The sequence below is a fragment of the Manacus vitellinus genome, unplaced genomic scaffold (assembly GCF_001715985.3).
Source record: "Manacus vitellinus isolate BGI_N305 unplaced genomic scaffold, ASM171598v3 scaffold_0_pilon, whole genome shotgun sequence".
NCBI lineage: Eukaryota > Metazoa > Chordata > Aves > Passeriformes > Pipridae > Manacus > Manacus vitellinus.
This window is the reverse complement of record NW_021938789.1, coordinates 11,917,954-11,932,889: the sequence shown is the minus strand read 5'-3', so window position 1 is coordinate 11,932,889 and position 14,936 is coordinate 11,917,954.

Here is a 14,936-nt window from a genome sequence, read left to right as displayed (position 1 = left end):
CGTGGCTCTACAACATGGCCACCTCTCCCCACAACCAAAACTACAACTCATCTCTTCCGGTGAGCTTGTGATATGTTTACATTTCTGCAGGAGCGCCCATTGGGCAGAACTTCAAAACTTCCAGGGGTTTCCACCCCTTGGGGTCTACCACTTAATTTAGCCTCTGGGGGAAAACAAGATTCAAACCACGACACACAGCCCTCAAGTTCTAGTTAGCTTTAGGATTGCAAAGTATCCTGCAAAATGATGCTTCAAGACTCTGAACTTGAGCTTTGACCTAGTATTTGCAATGAAACAGAATACTGGCATAAACCAGATTTTTGGCAAGGTAGTGACTCTAAGTCGTATTTTGCACATTAAGAATAGGTTATCTTGCCCACCCCACTGCTTTAGACAAGGAAGACCAATATCCTTATGTGGATTTAGGTGTCCATCGAGAATGATAGAAATAAAGTGTCTTAATACCTGCAGTGCAACTATACTTTCAAACAACTTGACTTTCTAGTTCACTCGCAGGTCCTGGGCCATTGATCATCAACACTCACTCTGTGTGTGTGTGTGTGCGTGTGTGTTTTTGCCCTTGGATTACTCCTTGGGTCTAATTCAATTTTTTCTCTTGAAGATCTAATTTGGGTGAAATGTGGGGGAGCTTTCCTCCAGTGGCAGTTCATTTCAGGCCATTCATTGCAGGTAGTGTAGGCAAGACTACTGAGTTTACCTCATTGTTTTTTGCAAAATCTTGCAGATTTATCTGTGTAGGATATCCCAGGCAACAAATCTAATGCCTGAGAAGAGAAACTTTGGGGTCATGCCAGTGAGCTGTGACAGTTCTCAGGTTTAGGCACTTTTAAGTGGAAAAAAAGAGACAAAAAAGATATACTCATTAAGGTCACCACTTGGAACCAAAAGGATACACAGGGTCATTGACTAATCAGTGTGGATGTGCCTAGTTTGTTCTAGAGGGAGCTAAACCAGAGCAATGTGAAATGTACAATCAATCAAACTTAGCCTGGGGTCAAGGGACCATTGGTCGAGATAGATGACTTTACCAGGGTAAGTGCAGTTTCTGAGAAGGTGCACCTTTGCCTTGGATCATTATCTTTGAAATGGGACCATCACACTTTCCAAACTCACAGGAATGTGAGAACAGCAACATTGGGAAGTATTCTTGTGAAAGCAAATTATATCAGTCAAAGGTGGAGTGAAAGATGAGAGGTTTGGAGCCTGGTTATATTGCTAGAGTCCAGAAAGCCCTTGGGTCAGATCGTGCTTTTCCCAGCATGGTGTGATGTTTACACTGGCACAGATACTCCTGTAACACTCCTGCAGCTGGGGAAGTAACGGCACAGGGTGTGGCAGAAAGGGGGGTGGTGCCACAGGAGCAGTGCTCTTCTGAACCCTAGGAGTCATGACTGCTTGGGCCAGGCATAGAGTGAGAGCAAAGAGAGCTGAGCAGGGATGTCAGAGGGCTTCTGCAGGTGCAAGTGGTAAGGGCGTCAGTCCTTTCTACGAAACTGCTTGCTGCCTAAATCTCATCCCATGGAGTAAAGGGTGCTGTTATACATGAGTTGCCCAGTGGAAACTAAATTAAACTACTCTGGAGATTGTAGGAGTGAAAGATTTCATTTCCTAGAAAAAACTGATTTAAAACTGCTTATCCTACCTACCTGTCTATCTATCATAGGTAATTCCAGGTGCCTATCACTGTCACTACCAGTCCTGTATTGGAAATCTCTTTATATCAAGTCGACTCACAGGATATTATCAAAGGATTCAACAAAACCAGATCCTAGGAGAAAAAAAAAAGCTCTTACAGCTCTACAATTACCTCCAGTTTTAGCCAGATTAAAATTATAGGGAAGAGCTGAATTTTAATTCTCTTGAAATTCTGGCATAAAGGCCTAATTATGATGTTTGTGTTTTGAATCTATTTCATAGCAGGTGATATAAATAAATTCCTGAACAGAGGGTTTTTTAGAGGAGTAGACAATGGTAGCTTTGGCACTCCAAATAGACTGATGGAGCAAGGCTTCACAGATGCATGATTTGTATTTTACTGTGGTCTCACTGGACACTTTTTGAATACATATAATATTAAAATATATTCCCTTAAGCAATAAGAAAAAGACAATTCATAAGGGATATAAAAAGGAAAACTTTCTTTTTGATCACAATTCAGTAATTAAAACCATTTTTACTAAGGTTTACTATTAAGTGTTTCACTAGCTGGTAACTGTCTTAGTGTTGAAGCCAGCTAAATACACACTTTGGTGAGGAAGTACTTTACTTTTTTTCCTGTTTTTCCTTAAATATTTGCATTTAGATAGTACTCCTATAATATGAGAAATTTTATGGAAAACTGGAATTTCATACATTGAAAGGAAAAGGAAAATAGGTTGTCTGTCAAAGACAAGCAAAGAAGCAAGGGAGAAAACGGAAAGAAGGGCTTATGAAACAAAATTAGGAAGCAAAGAGGACACTAATAAGAGGGCACAGATATGGCAAATGGAAAGTTTGAAGAATTATTTGAACAAATATATTAATGTTGCAATGTTGAAATGATTTGATTTTTTTTTTCTATTCTAAAAAAAATTAGGAAAGGTGAGACACAGAGAGAATGAAAGAGCTCATATTTCCTTTAATTCAGCCTTTAAAGAAAGTGAGAGCTCAAACATTGGCATATTGTAGCTGGACTCCTGGCATTGCAATACCTTGTTCATCATGCAAGAATGTTGTGACTCATGCAGAGGTTCATCTGAGTTTCCACCTGCCTGGAATGAGACCCAGGTAAAGGCCTGCAGTATGTTTGCTCACCTTTTGGCACTACAAAACACAGAATACTGAAATACAACTTCTCTGAGCAAATGTTTTCATTTCACATCACCCTCTGCAAAAGCATATTTTGCCTGACATTGGCAAATCTGCCAACATCCCAGTCACTTTCCAGTTCTTTCCAGAAAGAGTCTATTCTAAAGTGGAGCAGTAAAAGCCCTAAAGATCAGTTTGGGTTTTGTCTGCACCGAAGAGCTGCACCACTGCATTGGTGGCAGGGAAGCAGTTTAGAAATAAAGGGGTCAAGCTTTAGTCAGCTGCTCACAGAAAAAAAACTCCAACAAAACAGCAGGACATTTAAAAAGTCACCTCCTGTTCTTATACATCTAGAGAATACAACCCCTGTAACAGCGACAGCAGACATTTCCTATGTACTTCAGTGCAGTCAACCAATTTGGCTTTAATGTTCTTTTTTTTTTTTGCAAAGTGCATCAGTAACATGAATAAAGCCCCTTCCCTCTGGTGTATTCTGAGCAGCAGACTCTGCCAGAGCACCAGGAGCAGGCAGCTGAGGCAAGGCAGCAGTGAAGTCAACAAGCTAAAGCCACTTCGCCTGGTTCCACAGCAGGCACTGCTGGCCCTCACATCATGTTCTTGCCAGCCATGCTGAAGCATGCTACAGGACCTTTCCTGAATTTCCTGGCATCAAAACCAGGGATGCTGTTAATTGTTTTGGTATCTACCAGTACCCATTCTACGTCTTTTGTTTCAGCACTCAGCACAGTGGCCTCTGAAGTTTGGATGGCTTTTGCTGTCTAGCAGCCACCTGTGTCAGTGTAACCAGTGTGTCCACAGCAGTTCACTACTGATCTTCTCCTAGAGATTATTCCTTCTTCTCCCTCCCTCTCAACTCAGGGCCCCATCTCCTGACTCTGTAGCTCATATAATGACTCTCTAACACGCTTCTGTGAAGATGAGCCAGGTTGGTTCCTGCTATTTAAGTCTCAATGCTTGTTTATCTGACTTGCTATAACCAAAATGAGTCAGTGAGAATGCTGTAAGAAGTGGATCCAAGGGGAATATTTTCTGGTAGAAAACTCGTAATGGAGAAGCTGGGATCACTAAAAGCCTTTCCCTAGCAGATACTTAACCAAGTACAGTTCTGCCGACACTTCTTAGAGATATCAGGTACAGACTGAAGTGCAAGAAACCTAAAATGAATGTGAAGAATGAGCTATTCTACATTTCCTGAACTTGGATTTGAGAGGCTGAAGTATGTAGCCATGCTGATGGACAAGCTAGGCCAAAGAGCATTTAGACTCCTAGAAACCACCTAGAACACTTACATGGAATTGAGCTATTGTACAGTCATTTGAAGGCTAAAGTGCAGGAAGAAGGAGATTTTACATTTCTTTTTTAGATTTAGACATGTGTTCCAAGAATTTTTTTGGACAGCATAAGGCCTTTTGAGATTTGCTGCCCTCCATGGCTAGAAACTCTGGAGTTTTTTTATTTGTTTAAAAGATTAGAGTGTTTCTGGTTAGGAGAAGGAACAAGAGAAGCCCCAAGGTATAGTTATCCCTTCCTTTTTTCCTTTTATTCTGAAGGAGCAAACTGATTATCATATATTCACTTTTTCTAAAGGCAGAGAGCAAGTTGCAGCACAGGAAGTAAAAAATAGCACTAGAACCTAAGGTAAGCCCCAGAAGCTCTGACTAGCCATGGTACTGGGTATTTTGTTGAGAAGAATGCACACTGGTCAGAACTAGCAGACTGGAGAGTGCATATGTATATAGTGGAGTCTGCTTCACCTTAAACTTATACTGGCATCAAAATACCTCAGTTAAAAATTCTACCCCACCCACATGCCTTATTACCATTAATATGGTCCCTATCTAAGGCACCTCAATGCATTAGAATATCATAATTTAGTATTGAAATACAGCTATGCATCAAAAGGATACTCTCATCCCAACTTCCATATCAGATATGTAGGCAAATATAGAGGACATATAGAGGACATGCAGGTACACAACTGTGATACTCTTAACTCTATCCCAACCCCTTATGACTGAGAACATCTTTTTTTTCTTCACACCCACCACCCATGAGAATAATAGCAAAAGACAGTCTGAAGATTTTCTGTCTTCATAAATGTTGTAGACTGTATTCCGATTCATTGATGCATGGTCATAGTTTGACCATGATCTCTCACCAAAACGGAAACAGCATTCAAAAATTGCTCAAGGCAATCAAGCAAGCATCAAAATGGAACTGTTCAAGAGAGACAAAGTACATCAAAAGTACCTTCTACCTCCATGGAATCCATTTTTCACCCTGGTTTGCAACCACTTAGCTAGTAACCTGTCAATACCCTTAGGAGAATTTAAGATGAATGTTCTTTTTTTCCCCAGGAAATCCATAAACTCAACAGGTTTTGATGCAGTACTTTTGTCACAAAACCTTTCCATTTACTATAATCAATATAAGATCTGGCTTTCCCATATGATGTTCATGGATGTAATTTGTGTAGGCAATAAAGTCCAGCAACCAGATTACTATTTCGCTTGCAAATACCTGCTGGTTTCTCCTTCAGCTTGGGAAAAACAGTGAAATACAGCTGACACTGTTTTGGTTTCTCTTTAATCAAGGAAATTCTGTTTTTATGACTCAGTGGGATTCCCTATAGATTTGAAAAGAGGAGATTTAAGCCAGCAGTTGTGCCCCTGCTAGTCAAGGATCAAAAAACCTATATGGTGAAACAGTTTCAGACTCTTAACTTGCAAACACACTTCTGTTAAATGAAAGAAGATGGAGATATAGCTCAAATGAGTAGCAATCATAGTAATCAAGCCTACTTGAAGCATTATCTCAAATAACACTGCGAGACTGGTAATGCTGTGTCAGAGTTATCACAGAACATTTCCCAGTATTCTGGAATGGGTGATATAATACAGAAAATCACAGTTGTAACAAGCATTAACTTGTGAGCCCACATATATTCTCCTGACATTTGTTTTATAACAGCAGGGTATAAATTAAGAATGTTTTCTATAATTTTTTTTTGATTTTTTAATTTTTTTTACACGTGGTTTGAAAGGTAGTGGACACAGAGAGTATGATGAAGCAGTTGTTAGACCAGTTCCAAGATGACGTAGAGCCAGGTTATGACCCCTACACCTGCCCTTGATGAGCCATCACTCAATTCCATCAAAGGGATTGCTAACTTTTCACTAATATCAGCAAGCATCAAATTACTGCTCTATTTGCTTCACTGACGAAAAGGCATTAGATTTTTTTCCTCTATTTTCCCCTTCATTTTTATAACAAATGCATCAGAGTGCATCAGGTGAAAATATTCGTGATAACAAAATGTGGATCAGTTTGGTTTTACAGGTCCCCTTTGGCTCTACAAGTTCCCTCCAGAGCTGACCTGTGGCTGTCACGGTTGGAGTGCCACAGTAGACAGCTTTGTAATGATCTGAGGCGTATTGCCAAATAGTTCCTTTTGATTTCCATCCAACACAAAAAAATGGTATTAAATTCACCAACTCTTGTATCATGTTGCTGACATATCTAGAGGGTGATTAATTGTGCCCCTGGGGTCTCTGTAATGGTCTACTCTTGACAAAAAGAGCTTTTAAAATCTATCTAATAACTATAATTATGAGTGAGGACAGAGACCCATAACTGTAAACGGATTCTCTGTGTTTCTTATATAAGTACCTGACAACAACTGAAAGATGGAAAGCCGAAGACCATTTTGTACCAGGAAGCAGAATGCAGCAACTTTTCAGGATAAATTCTATCTGCTGTGAACAGTTTTGTCTAGTAAAAACCAATGAATCTATTAATCTATTCTGCAAGACAATGGATAGCTACGACCTGTCAGCTTTATGAGATCCATCAACGTCCTTCTGTATCTTTCTGAAGAAGGCCTATGTGCCCTCTGCAGGCTCTGTATGATAGAATAGCATCATTAACACTGTCATCGCTGCTGTTACGGAGCTTCCTTTCTCTGCATTTCTAACACAGTTGTTTCATCAAGTCACATCACATGGGGTTAAAGTTTTGCAGACAAATTCTTTTTCTCTCAGTGAGAGATTTTTACTTTGCATTTTTTAAGCTATAATTGAAATGAAACCAGAAAAATCATTCTGAATTTGAATTTATATAGTTACAAAAAAATTGAGAAACATAGAGATATTTATATTCTTGGCTTTAAAGGGACAAGCATATAAAACAAAAGACAACAGTGGCAGAGCTATTGATAGCTTGACACTGATACATTCCTTGTGTTGCATTTATATTGATTTTAAGAATGAGAAAAGAGAGGTATAAATTTATGGGGGCATTTTGGATGAAATTTTGCATTCATTTATTAAGTGAAATTTTATAGAGTACACAACTGTTGACCCTATCATTTGTTTGTACAGATTTGTGGCTGAATCTCAAGCTTACTAAAGTCAATAAGGGTCTTTTCAACAGTAGACTTCAAATCAGGACCTTGTTGCCTGACTCTTCACTCACGTTAAGCAAAGCCATAGAAACATTACATCAGGGTAAAGCTAACAAGAAAGCAAATCTATTTCCAGTCTTCAGGAAAAAAAAAGTGCGTTTAGGAATTTAAAATGTACATAGCTGTGTGTATTTGTGTTTCAGGCTTTGCTTCAGTTCTAGCATGAAGGGTTCAGAAAGCAGATAATGAAGGGAGGGTTAAAAGATTATAGGAGGAGTAACAAAAAAGCTGGCTAACTGCTCACAAGATATACCTCAGGGAAAAGTTATCTGCAGCTCAAACATTTAGCAAGAAGCGAAACCTTGGAAATTTTTAGGATTAAAAAATCTGAATGGCTAGAAGAACCAAGGAAGCTCATCTTAAACAGCAAATTCTCCCACAATAAGACATATATTTAAAATTTTATAATCGTCTTTGTGCATTCATGATTATACAGATATAAAGATGCTATATAACAGTATGGATATTCCACACAGTAACAGAGATAAGCAATCTCTACCTAAAGTACATCCACACTTCTTTCTTCACATTATTAGTGAATATACTAGTGAATATAGTGCACACTATTTTTAAATCACAAGACCATCCAAACTGTAGCAATGTAACTTTCAAGTGTGGACTTAACCTGTAGATACAGGTGAAGTAGATACAAACTACAGTATATGTCAGTAAAAAGGCAAATGCAACTGTAGTCTTTGTGACTTTGTTAAACCCCTCTAATATGATATTTATTTATATCACTGCATTATTAAAATTATGTCATTAGGTAGCTGTCATTTCAGAGATAAGTAACAAGATACCAGTAACATGCATGGACTGACCTGTGAAGAAAGTACTAAGTAGGTATGGTCATGGTATTTTACTCCCTAGCTAATGGTGTTTGCAAGTTGTTGTATTGGTGTGGTTCAAAGAGGTAGGTTAAATGAAAATTTAAACAGAAATTTCTTTTTGCCACTTCTACAAGAAGAGGGTAAAAATGCATGAAGTGCCATAAAGCCACAAAGTTCAGTAAGTATCTTTGTATAGTGAGATGTAGAAGTAAAGCGGAGAGAAGATGTGCTGATATTCTGCCAATATTTTAAGAACATTGGTAGAATAAAAGAGTAGAAGATTTATTTTAGGTAGTAGACTCCATAGTTACGATTGTTCACAAGATAATTCAGGCAAATGTTTCATCAGTGCTAGGCAATAATCCTGACAATAAACCTCCACAAGAAGAGATAAACCCCCCCATGATTTGCTTTTAAAACTAAAACTTGAATGCAATTGTGTGTTGTAAGGATGAGGAAAACATGTCAAACCCCACTTTTCTCATAACATATCTCATATCTCAGTCAAGAGTATGGGAGCACTGAGTAACTGTTTCCTATGCTTATGTCAGATTTGTTCAATCTGTTCTAACAAAGAGGTCTTGCAAATGGCAATGGGTACTAGCCACAGGAAGGAAATTTCGATACTGGTCTGATGCACGTATTTGCCTATACTGAGACACCAAGTTATGTCAAATTCAAGTGTGAATTTCCAGGATTTCTGAGTCTTCTGAGAGGTCAAAGTAAGCCAAGTCATGTTGACAATAGGAGCCTACTGAGGACGCTGATAGCTCCTACAGTCTCCATTCCAACTGTCTTTCACTATAGATTCTGCAGACACTTGGGGTAACTAGGTTCAACTAAATTTCCCAGATAGGTGTTGAAAATGAATATGAGTTCAGGACCAAGTGTATCTACTGCTCTGGCCTGGTGTCCTTCACTCTCCTTGCTCTTTGTTGTGCTCCTTTTTTGTATATTTTCTCAAATTAAATGTGCAGCTGAAATCATAACTTTGTGTCCTGTTGACCTCTGGCAAAAACTGTTATTTGCACAGCACTCAGGATAATGGGAGCTCACCTGATTGGGTCCCACAGACTTTTGCTTCATACAAATAGTTATTGGTACATTAGGATAAATGATCTTTAAGGTATCTGAGAAAATTATCTTCAAAGAAAGAAAGAAAAATAGAAAACAAGTACTATGATAGTAAGCTTATTTGACAAGGTTATGTAAGATAAAGGAAATTAAAATGGCGTGGAGGATGGGGAAAATAATGGAAAAACAAAGAGTAAAATACAAAAATCACTTTCAAATGGGGAGAGATATGAGAAGAGTTTAAAATTTAGTGGTTACAGAAGAAGGAACACCACCATGTGTCACATTAATAAGCATCATAAGTAGGGATGTTGATTAACTCAGAAATAACTTATTATAATATAAATGACAGGACATAATGGAACTGAAGTGACAAGGTATGCAATGTGTATTAGAGAAAGCAAAATGAAAGCTAAATTCCTCTGGGACAAGTAAACCTTTAGAAAAATTTGTAACAGGTTAGTTAAAAACTGGGTTTGGAAGTTTATAACAGGGGAGAGAAGAAAATGGAACAGAATCTGGGCACAAAGCAAGATGGTTCATATGGTGCAATTGAATCTAGAGAAAAAGTACAAAAAAGTTGTTAAAACAAAAGGAAAAAATAGTTTGAAAGGATGCATATATTAACTGAAGAGAGAATAAAACATTTTTTTTGTGTACATAAAACCACACTGAAGTCAAATGGCAGTGCGCAGATAATAATTGACCTTCCATAATTCTAAATCACACCAGCATGACTTCAAAGGACTCATCCTTGAGATTAAGAGAATACTCACCTATTTCTATCACTGACAAAAAAAACCCAAGTAATTTTATTCAAATGTACTTCTATATAGATAATTTAGTAGATGTTTAAAAAAGGGTTACTACAAATATTCTCTATGACATTGGAAAAGTCTTTGTATGCTAAAATAATCACAACCGCAACATACAGCCTAATGAGAACTGACTACCTCTGTTAAGGAAATAAAAGGAGTTTGTATTAGTGTGGATACACATTGCTTGCCTGTTTCTGTAAAATTATTGGTTTAAATTATATTAAAAATATCCATAAGTTTTGTATTCCTTAACATTTTAATTTCTGCAAATATAAATTGACTAGGATTAAAACTGCAATGATAGCTTCAGAAAAGATAGCAAGAAGGCTTACCAAAACCAGTGCATTTGCATGCTTACCACAAAACAAGTCAGGGCAGAAGAATATATACTGAATTACAAGATATGCTATGCCTCATGAAATGAGGAAAAATGAAGTGGGACAGGGAGAAGAAAATGATGAAATGGTGGAACTGAGGAGATGTATTCAGACAGAAGAGTGACTGCAAATGAAGCCGGAAACCCAGGGCTCAGCAGTGTGAAATGAATGTGTAGGTTAAATTATTTTGTTGGCAGTACCCTGAAAACTAAGAGCAGACATTTTGAATCTGGCATATTCAATTCTTTGAGTATTATAAAAACTGAATTTCATTGAGCTGGACTATAAAGAAATGCATAGAAGGCAATAAAGAAGAAAATACACTATTAATATCAGGTAGAAAGATTAATAACATAATGGAACCAATGAGGAAGTAATTTTATACTTGGCATAATATTATTATTTTCTTTAGCCTTATGCTTTCGGACTACATATGTCAGGTATTTGAAATGCTTGTTTTGCACACCATGTTATGTGAGCAGATTACAGAATGCCTGGATAGGCATTTGTGACATATGGGTCACCATTTTAAGTCAGTGAAAATTAGAAGACATTTGTACTGATTCAATTTTATAAGTATTTTTTAGTAAAATTAGAGACTCTGTTAGAACACTCTGATATGTTTTTGAGATGACTAAAATGCTGCCATTGCTAACCTGGCAGTGAAGTGAAATTTTTGAGAGCTAGCACACCATTTATACAGTTAATGTAAGCCACTCAGACTGAGGTACTAAAACATGACATCCAAAAGGTGATCAATTTACTATATTATAAAAGTGTGTTACCTCTACAGTAGAACTTGTCCCAGCTAAGTAATTGGTATTTTAAGAAGCATGGTTAGGACAAAAGTGCAAAAGAATTTAGAAACAATTGAGATGATTCAGAAATCAGAGACAGAGCATGTCAGAAAGGAGATTGTAGCTCAAAAGAGACAACATGAGAATCCTGAGCTATGACTAATGAAGGCAAACATAAATGCAGCAAAAATAAATGTAAAACCAATTTTTGAAATTGTCAGTACCTGGCAATTCAGAGAAGTCTTTCAGCTGACAATAGAATCCTCTATAAAGCCTATAAGAAGTTCATTCAATGCCAAGGGTGTTGAGGGTAAAAAGGACTGAAAAATCTAAAATTAGAGATAGCGAGAGTAGGATTAAAGAGATTAATATGATGGAAATTGTACAAGTTAGATGAAAAATTATAGGAAAAAAATTATCCAAAGTCATAAGAATTTTAAAATATTCCACATTGCGAGTGCTCAAAAGTTATAGGCATATAGCCTGTGATTGAGGAAACTCAACAAAATATTCATGTGTTATGCTTGGAGGAGGAACCATAGCAGTTCTCAAAGAATTCTAGTTGTTGTCAAAAGCAAATACGTGTGGTCTAAAAAGAGGGAAAAACATACCACATCTTTTTGTTTTGTATTAGTGTCCCATGGTAGGAGGAACTATTGATTAGTCCACATGGCTTAATGTGATACTGGAAATTAGAAGAAGAATGGTAAAAGGTTAATGAAGGTTTAATAAAGGTAAGTTGACGCATTGACCACTCACGAATGTTATCTCAGAGTGGAGCTGTTCTGTAGTTGATACTCAGTGATTTGTATATCCTATAGACAAAGCAGGGGATTAACTAAATATTCTTCTGGTTATATAACAGAGGAGAAATTTTAAGGTTTAATTCATTAGCAAAAGTGTTTGACAACCAGAAGTACCTTTCACAGTGAGTTTAAAGATAAGTCAGAATACAGACTGAAAGCCGAGAGTAAAATTCGAAGTGGTTTTCCAAGGAGTCAAATAGTGAACTTCAATTAACATCAACAAGACCTATGTTGGTAAACCCAAAAGCAGTTGTAAGAGGTGAATTTTAAATCCTGACACAGATGTCTGCAATTGGACAAACTAGGAGTGTAAAGAACAATCAGTTTAAGTGAATTAGTTACACCTCCTGCTTGGAGTTGTCTTCCACATGAGGTCTGCCTCATCCTGATCACATCTGACAGGACATGTCAGCTTCCCCTCTGTTTGCCTCAGTTTTTTTGCTGCCAGCAGGTGCTTCACCCATGCAGTTTATCACTGCCTCTCATACTCAGTGGGACTCCCAGGAGCTGTCACGTATCATGGAGAGCCAAGAATTGGTTTCGTGTGCTGGCATCTTGCTGCTCCTCAACAGCTCCATACCCTACCTCCTAGGCCAGGCTGCTCCCATTCTACATTGTAGTAGGAAAACTATTTGTCCTGTGTAAGAATTAAGGTTTTCACAGTAAAATATCAAACTGCAGAGAGGAAAAAAGTGACTCAGATACCCAGGTAGCATAAAATACATGTTTTACTAAACTGTTCCTTTCTCTGATACTACATATATTTTGACAGAATAGGAAATGTTATAGGTAATAATACCTCATTGTATTTGGAATTTTTGAAGGTCTGCATATTTTTGATTGCAATAAGGCACCTTTTTTTTCTAATTTGTAGTAGCACAAAGCCAAAGACTTGTTTCTGCTCCGCACAGTTTTAAAAGTGACCCCAACTCACTCATTAATTGGTCAAATTAAAAGGTTTATTTATCCTAGTAACTTCACCACTGTCTTCTTTAAAGACAGTCCTTGGAACTCAACCACAATGGGAAGGCTCCATCCCTTTTGAGCTCTTAAGGCTGCTAAACATCTTGAGTGCCATAAAGACATTAAATGTGTGGACACTTAGTGATGATGTTGAATGGAATTATTAATGATACTGTTACAGCAATGATTTCTGTGTATGTCTCTTCCTAACAGGAGTACTTAAGAAAATATACTCACCTATTCCCTCTCAAAACAGTTCAGAGGGCTCACTCTTTTAGTAAGTTGCTCCCTGTTTTACAAGCTGCCTGATGGCATGCTTGTTGTGGCAGATACTTGCCAGACATATTTCTATCTCCTGTTTTGCACAAACTTAGCAAATCTTGGCATTTGTTATGGATTTTTTTCGTTGAATGAATCGCTCATATCTTTATCCTACTTCTCCCATAGCTTTCTCCAGTCATATCTTTTATTCTGATTAATGTGACGCTGCAGAAGACTGTCATCTAAAGATATATCTCAGCAGCCACTGCAGTAGGATTTTCACCTTGTTCTGAGTTTTCTTCTAGTTCCTTCCTTCACTGAAAATTGGGAAATTTTGTTGGGAGTCTTATCATAACTAGTTTTCAACATTTCCCTGGCAACTTAGTCTTTGCCTGCTGCTTTTTCAGGCTTTAACTAGAAGATAATATGTCTAGTTCTGAGCATCTAATTTCTTTGTCAATGTCAATCATTTCTTGAAGTGACGGTCCATTTAGCACTTCTGAAAAGTACTCTGCTCATCAATGCCTTGACTCCTTTTCCATTTTAAAAACTTTGAATGTTAGTGCTTATGAAAATTAATAGCAATATATATGTCTCCAAAATGGAATGAATGTTTCTTGGTCCAACATTCAAAATTTAAACAAGAAAGTTACATTTATTTTTTTAATTTTTCATGTTCTGAAGTTACATCTGCATTTGCTTTTGTCGCACCTAAATCCTCCTCGAGTTGCGAAATCCTGTGGGGGGTACCTAGATATGTATGTAATTACTGTGTTGGGTACCTAGATATGTATGTAAAAATGTGATACAGATCATGGTGCCTATCTGTATGACACTAAAATTGGACTGAAGTATGAGAAAATTTATTTTTCTTACCTGTGTGTGTGAAGAAAAGACAATTTTCAGTGCTGCCAGTGCTATCAGTATGGAACTTATTATGGGTAATAACATTACTGTAAAATAGATTCTTTAAAAGAAAGATGATGTAATATTTGTGTACACTATAGAATAAAACATGCTGTAAATGAAATAGGCTAATTTTATTGATGATATCAAAGAAATGTAAACCTTTCTTGATGAAAAATCTAAATAGAGCCTAGGCAATGGTCAGCAGTACATCCTGAAATTTGGTATGTCATGCAAAAATCTATATTACTTTTTACAGGAATTTGAATGTATCAAGTAGATCCCTTGACACAGTATATGTATAAATCACAACTATTAAGTTGCTTTTAATAAAATGTAGCCACTGATCTATATCAGCCTTGTAAAACTGGAAATATAGATGTAAACCTAAAACTGTGCTTCTAAGCCATGCTATCAAGTCTCCTTCTCTCCTGCATGTGTCTACAAAGGACTACTCCAAACCCGATTTATACTTTTTTCCTGTTTCTTGGCCCAGTACAGATACTTAATGTTCCTTAAATTTGCTTTTGTACTTACTGAATCTAAGCAACCCGGTAAGCATGACCTGAAGGACAATAAACCCTCTTAGCACACATACAATTCGATAACTTAAAATTCTTGGGAGGTAAAGGCTCCTGACACTTGAATAATGCTAGCTCGGGTTAGACTGAACTTTCATCGGAATGTGTAAAATCTGGTCTATGCTAATTTCTTTAACCTGTATAATGACAACATACTCTGTTGATCACATACCAGGTTAAAATACAATTTGTTCTTTACTGGAGGCAAAACCCATGGAAAGAAAATCACCTT